Below are 7,790 nucleotides of genomic sequence, written 5' to 3'. Positions count from 1 at the left end.
AGTCTAGTTCTGCGAGCAAGTGTCCGGAGGCATCCCACTCTGTCATCAAGCCTACTCCCCGAAGGTGCTCAGCTTTCTCTCTCTGTGGGCTGGGAAGCCCACTGCGCCCTCTCCTGCAGGTCTCCTGGTTCTGCTGCCTTTGTTGCTGCCAGTTCTCTGCCACTGGTTCTCACTATCTCTCAGCATCTCCAGTGTTACAGTTCTCTCTCTCTCTGTCTCCTGGCTCTATGAGCTTCTCAGGGCAGGAATCCTGGGTCCAAAGGACCTGCTCCACTCCTAGATCTTCTTCCTTGGTGGTAGTGAGATTCTTCCTTTCTGCCTCTGGGACAGCCTAGTGGGGTGGTAAAACTGACCAATCCCCTCTTTAGCATTCCATACATCTTATTTGTATGGTCCTACCCCCACAAGTGTGCCATGCACCTTATTTGCATTATCAGCAAGCTATCCAATCCCCTTGGTGGGCCATAAGCACCTCATTTGCATAGTCCCACCCAGTCATTTGGTAGGAGTTGCAAGACCATGGTGAGAAAGGCCGTATAAAAACAATCCATTACACTGCAGCATTAAAGGTCTAATATCTCATATCTGTAATTCTGAAATTGCAAAATGCTCTGAAAACTAAAAATATTTTCATAATTCCCTTGGTGACGAAATCTGTTCTGAACTGACATGAACTTATTTACGATTTTTATTTATCCCACTTATTTTGGATATTCATAGTTTCTGTGGAAATATTAATGTGTTTGATTAAGGAGTGCTGCTTGGGGGTGGCAGGACTGGGCATTGTTGCATTCTGTTATACAGAAGGCGGGGTGTGTGTGCGTGTGACATAATATATAATATCTGTACTCTATTTATTACCTTTCCAAAAATCTCAAAACCTGGGAATTTTGAAATGCATCTGGCTCCAAGGATTTGAGGTATATTACCTTTCTAAAAATCTCCCAAACCTGGCACTTTTGAAATGCATCTGGCTCCAAGGATTTGAGGTACAGGATTGTGGACCTGAACCTCTGTTTTGCAGAAGAGGAAACTGAAACCTATAGAGGGTAAGTGGCTTGCTCAAGGTCACACAGCTACAAAACGGCAGAACCAGTTCTAGACTCCTTGTCTGTCCAAATGAACCTATAGTGTGGTTATGGGCTTAGGTTTGTGTATCTCTCCTAACATTAGTGTGTAACATGAGATTAGAGACAGTTTATATTAAATGTATATATTCCAGAGAGATATATATATATATATTTAGGAACCTTGGTGGTGCAGTGGTTAAGAGTTCAGCTGCTAACCAAAAGGTCTGCAGTTCAAATCCACTAGCCACTCCTTAGAAACCCTATGGGGCAGCTCTACTCTCTCCTGTAAGGTCACTATGAGCTGGAATCGACTTGCTGGCAACTGGGTTTTTTGTTTTTATGCATATTTATGTGTTTATTTATTATATGTTTTCTATTTTAATTTATAAGTTCTATTTATAGGTATTAATATCACAGGCAAGTAAAATTTTGCTGCAGATCACTGAACAATGGTTGCAGCAGTACATCAACAGGGAGCTGCCAGAAATTCAAGCTGGATTCAGAAGAGGACATGGAACAAGGGATATCACTGCTGATGTCAGATGGCTCTTGGCTGAAAGCAGAGGACACCAGAAAGATGTTTACCTGTGTTTTATTGACTATGCAAAGGCATTTGACTGTGAGGACCATAACAAATTATGGTAATATTGTGAAGAACAGGAATTCCAGAACAATTAATTGTGCTCTTAAGGAACCTGTATATAGACCAAGAGGCAGTTGTTTGAACAGAATAAGGGGATACTACACGGTTTACAGAAACCCTGGTGGCGTAGTGGTTAAGAGCTACAGCTGCTAAGCAAGAGGTTGGTAGTTCAAATCCACCAGGTGCTCCTTGGAAACTCTATGGGGGCAGTTCTACTCTGTTCTATAGGGTCACTACGAGTTGGAATTGACTCGATGGCAGTGGGTTTGGTTTCTTTTCTTTTTTTTTTTTTTTGGCATGGTTTAAAGTCAGGAAAGGTGTATGTCAGGGTTGTATCCTTTCACCATGCTTATTCAATCTGTGTGCTGAGCAGATAATCTGAGAAGCTGGACTGTGTGAAGAAGAACCCGGCATCAGGATTACTGGAACACTCATGAACAACCTTCGATATGCAGATATACAACTTTGCTTGCTGGAAGTGAAGAGGACCTGAAGCACTTACTGATGAAGATCAAAGACGACAAAGACCACAGTCTTCAGTGTGGATTACACCTCAACATAATGACAATGAAAATTCTCACAAGCAGACCAATATGCAACATCATGACACATGGAGAAAAGATTGATGTTGTCAAGGATTACATTTCACTTGGCTCCACAATCAACACCCATGGAAGCAGCAGTCAAGAAATCAAACAAAGCATTGCATTGGGCAAAATCTTCTGCAAAAGGCCACTTTAAGGTGTTAAAAAGCAAAGATGTCACCTTGAGGACTAAGGTGCTTCTGATCCAAGCCACGGCATTTTTAATCACCTCATATGCATGTGAAAGATGGACGATGCATAAGGAAGGCCAAAGATGAATTGATGCCTATGAATTATGGTGTTGGCAAAAAATACCGAATATACCATGAACTGCCAGAAGAACTGCCCTGGTGGCACAGTGGTTAAAGTGCATGGCTGCTAGCCAAAAGGTTGGAGGTTGGAGCCCACCAGCTGCTCTGTGGAAGAAAGATGTGGCAGCAGTCTGCTTCTGTAAAGATTTCAGCCTTGGATAAAAAATTTTATTAAGAAAACATTCTGCATCCCACTTTGAAGAGTGGTGTCTGGGGTCTTAAATGCTAGCAAGCAGCCATCTAAGATGCATCAATTGGTCTCAACCCATCTGGATCAAAGGAGAATGAAGAACACCAAGGACACAAGGAGACTAAGAGCCCAAGAGACAGAAAGGGCCACATGAACCAGAGACTACATCATCCTGAGACCAGAAGAACTAGATGGTGCCCGGCTACAACCGATGACTGCCCTGACAGGGAACACAACAGAGAACCCCTGAGGGAGCAGGAGAGCAGTGGGATGCAGACCCCAAACTCTCATAAGACCAGACTTAACGGTCTGACTGAGACTAGAAGGACCCGGTGGTCATGGCCCCCAGATCTTCTGTTGCCCCAGGACAGGAACCATTCCTGAAGCCAACTCTTCAGACATGGATTGGACTGGACAATGTGTTGGAGAGGGATGCTGGTGAGGAGTGAGCTTCTTGAATCAGGTGGACACTTGAGACTATGCTGGCATCTCCTGCCTGGAGGGGAGATGAGTGGGTGGAGGGAGCTAGAAGCTGGTGAAATGGACATGAAAAGAGAGAGTGGAGGGAGAGAGCGGGCTGTCTCATTAGGGGGAGAGTAACTGGGAGTGTGTAGCAAGGTGTATATGGGTTTTTGTGTGAAAGACTGACTTGACTTGTAAACTTTCACTTAAAGCACAATAAAAATTATTTTAAAAGATTTCAGCCTTGGAAAGCCTATGGGGCAGTTCTACTTTGTCTTATGGGGTCCACAGTTGGCATCAAATAGAAGGCAATGGGTTTGGTTTACTGTTGCTGGTGCAGACTCCGGCAAGACAGCACCCTGACCCCACCCCTGCTGTGGTCATCAGGATTTCAGGTCCAAATGCTGGTGAGGCTATGAAGCAACAGGGACTCTCATTCATTGCTGGTGCGAATGTAAAATGGTATGGCTACCGCGGAAGACAGTCTGGCCATTTCCTACAAAGCTAAACATAGGCTTGTCACATGATCCAGCAAGCAAGCTCCAAGGTATTTCCCCTAATAAGATGAAAATTTATGTCCACACAAAAACCTGTACACGAATGTTTACAGGTGCTATATTCATAATGGCCCAACCTTGGAAGGATCCAAGATGTCCTTTAACAGGTGAATGGATAAGCAAGTTGTGGTACCTTCAGACAATGGAGTATTGTTCAGAGATAAAAAGCAATGAACCACCAAGCGATGAGGAACCTTAAACACATACTGCTAAGCGAAAGAAACCAGTCTGAAATGGCTACATACTGCATGGTTCCCACTATATGATATTCTGGAAAAGGCAAAACTACAGAGACAGGGAAGATCAGTGGGTGGCAGGGGTTCAGGGGGAGGGATGAATAGGTGGCACACAGGGCATTTTTAGGGCAGTGACAGCATTCTGTGTGATACTGTAGGATGGACACATGATACTATGATTCTATCAAAGCCCATAGGACTGTATAAGGCATAGAGGGAACCCTGATGTGTACCATGGACTTTGGTTAATAACAAGGTATCAATATTGGCTCATCAATTGTAACAAATGAGAGGTGTTAATAATAAGAGAAACTGTGTTTAGAGGGAAAGAGGATACATGGAAACTCTGAGTTTTCTGCAGGATTTTTCTGTAAACCTAAAACTGCTCAAAAAAACAGATTTTTTTTTTTTTTTGTAAATTCTCCCAGGAGCTTTCACAGAATGAGCTGCCCTTTGCTGTCAGGGGTCCCTTACTGGGTGAGGGCCTCCCTCCTGTCCCGGAGTTGCCAGGTAGGGCTTGTTTGCAAATGGAAGAAGGCCAAGCTGCTGTCCGGTTCTCCAACCTAGCAGGAATGTCAACACATCTATTCCTGTTGGCCTGCCGAGAGTAGGGTGCTTTAGCCACCAAAGACAAAACCAAGCAAAACAAAACAAAACAACCAAACCAGTTGCTGTCAAGTCGATTCCAACTCATGGCAACCCTATGTGTGCCGAGTAGAACTGTGCTCCATAAGGTTTTCAAGGCTGTGACCTTTTGGAAGCAGATTGCCAGGCCTTTCTTCCGAGGTGCCTCTGGGTTGGTGCAAACCACCAACTTTTCAGTTAGTGGTCCAGTGCTTAACCTTTTGCACTACCCAGGGACTCCTGAGGTTATAAGAATCCCAAATCATGGCTCCATTGTTTGTGGGCCCAAAAAGGCCTGGTCCTGGGATCTCTTAGCAGATCCACTGGAGAAGCCCTGGGACTGTGATAGTCATGACGGATGACGAAGGGCCTGGAGGAACACTCTCTGACACTGACAATCTTGGATTCCAGGGATTTCGTCTCTTCTGCCTGTCCACAGCATTTAGGGGAGTCTGAGCAAATCCTGCCCAGACATCACAATTTGTCAAATGCAGCTGGAGTTCCATTCCTGCCCCATTGCTTGGCCTGGAAGCAGTCCCAGAAGTTCTGGAGCTGGCCCAGAGCAGAGCAGAGAAGCAAGAGTTCCCAGGGGAGGTGGGGGGCCCTGAACTTGACACCAGGACCACTGAGTTCCAGGCTGGGCTTGGCCAGGCCCTGGCTGCTTGTCCTTCAGCAACTCCTTAACCCCCCTGGCTGCCCCAAATCTGCAGCGATTCTTCTGCTCCACAGGGTTCTTGTAAGGATCAAGTTATCCTGACAATGATAAAGGTCAAAGCAAATATCAGGTGCGCTTGTCATTCTTCCTTTTATACATGGAGGACTCCCCTTTCAGGGAAGACTTGGGAGATTCTGGACGAGACGTCCCCCCTCCCACATTAACCATGGAAGTTTTAGTGTCACAAGGTTGAAAGGATGGGAAGCACCACGTGCAAAGCAACATGGCCAAAACCTGTGCCGGGAGCATTTTAAACACGGTCTTATTTACTCCATACGGTCACCCTATGAGGTGGGGAAAAGGTACCCAATTCACAGTTGCCAAGACTAAGACTCGGTGGGCTTAAGCAGCTCACCCAAGATCACAGTGTCTGACATAGCTAGTAAGTGCCATGCTGGGGTTAGATCAAGTCCTCGTCTCTTTTCTATGGATGAGTGAATAAGTGAGCTTGCAAACTGTGGTAGCCTGGCCAAGCACAGGGATGGAGAGGTGGCAGGGGGCTGGGATGGGAGGTAAAGGGCTGACAGGGGGTGAATTTAGTTAGGTTTTTGGTGGAATTGCAAGCAACAATCCCCACTAGAACCAACTTGACTCAAAGCAGAAATTGATCTGAAAGCTATTGATGCGGCTCAGTTGTTTTTATACTGCAAGTTACAACCCTTTAGTGGGCCATGACGTCAATGTAGTGGGTCTCAACAAGTAATAAAAGAAAATGAAAGGGGACTGATGGAAAACCATCAGACTGTATCATAAACAGTAAGGGTATCAGTATTCTCTCATGAAACTTATATACATATAATCATAAAATTTATATACATAAGTTGGGGGGGCACACACATGCTCTGGATTGCAATGTGAAACATCTTTTCTACTTTAGGTCATATATAGAATGTTCGAAAGCTACTGATTCAACTCACAGAGTCAGAAGAGAAGCTACAAGGTGTAGATAGCCCTGGGAATTTCAGGTACTGGGACCAGGTACCCACCACAGGCAGGCTGGTCAGTCTGTCTACATGTGTATCTATCATCTGTCTTGGTATCTATTTATCTATTTTCTATGTATCATCTATCTATCTATCCATCTACCTGACCACCCATCAGTCCAACCACCCATCCCTTCCTCCCTCCTTACCTCCCTCCGTCCATCCATTCACCCATCCATCCAACTATCTATCATCTCTTTCTCCACCAAGCTATGCTTCTCTCAGTGTACCAACTTCATTCTCTCTCACTTTGTTGTTGTTAGGTGCTGTCGAGTCAGTTCTGACTCGTAGTGACCCTGTGTACCACAGAACGAAACACTGACCAGTCATGCACCATGCTCACAATCGCTGTTATGCTTCAGCCCATTGTTTCAGAGGTTGTGACAATCCATCTCGTTGAGGGTCTTTGTCTTTTTTGATGACTCTTTACTTTACCAAGCATGATGTCCTTCTCCAGGGACTGATCCCTCCTGACAACATTTCCAAAGTATGTTAGACACAGTCTTGCCATCCTTGCTTCTAAGGAACATTCTGGTTGTACTTCTTCTAAGACAGATTTGTTCATCCTCTTGGCAGTCCATGTTATATTCAATATTCTTTGCCAACACTACAATTCAAAGGTGTCAATTCTTCTTAGGTCTTCCTCATTCATTGTCCAGCTTTTGCATGCATATGATGCAATTGAAAATACCATGGCTTCAGTCAGGCGCACCTTAGTCCTCAAGGTGACATCTTTGCTTTTCAACACTTTAAAGAGGCCTTTTGGAGCAGATTTGCCCACTGCACTGTGTCTCCCCCTTCAGGTGAGCTTTTCCACAACAGAGAGGACAGAGCCTCAAGTCTCATCCATTACACGCCCTTCTGGTTCCTGGATCATTGATGTAAGAGCATTTTCCCTATCAGATCCAATAAAAAAATTCCTTGAGAAGATCTCTCCAGCTAACCTGCCACTCATGTCCCTCTGGCCCCTGGACCAGTCCCTGTGGCCAGGGTCACCATCCCTCTCTCACAGCAGAAAGGGCATGCCACTTCTCCTGCCTGGGCGGCCATTCCTGAGGCGTGGACCCAAATTCTGAACTGCACAGAAAAAGTAAAGCCGCTGGAGCTGATTGGTACTAGTGTGATCCCTATGAGAAAGAGAGAAGCTTCTAGCAAAGAAGAGTTCAGGGCGAGGAGTCATATCGACTTGATTATAGCAGACATTTGACTTTATTTGTAGCCCTTGTTTGTCAGTCAAATGGGACAAACAGATTATACACAAGAACAACAGCCATCTCTGCCTGAGCTGACAGTGTGCTCAGCGCAGTGACGGGGCAGAGGTGGTTCAGTGACAGAATTCTCGCCTGCTATGATCCAAGTTCAATTCCCGGCCAACGTGTCTCAAGTGCAGCTACCAGTCATCTGTCAGTGGCGGC

Source organism: Elephas maximus, chromosome 4, assembly GCF_024166365.1.
Source record: "Elephas maximus indicus isolate mEleMax1 chromosome 4, mEleMax1 primary haplotype, whole genome shotgun sequence".
NCBI classification, from domain to species: Eukaryota; Metazoa; Chordata; class Mammalia; order Proboscidea; family Elephantidae; genus Elephas; species Elephas maximus.
This window is presented reverse-complemented; position numbering follows the sequence as displayed.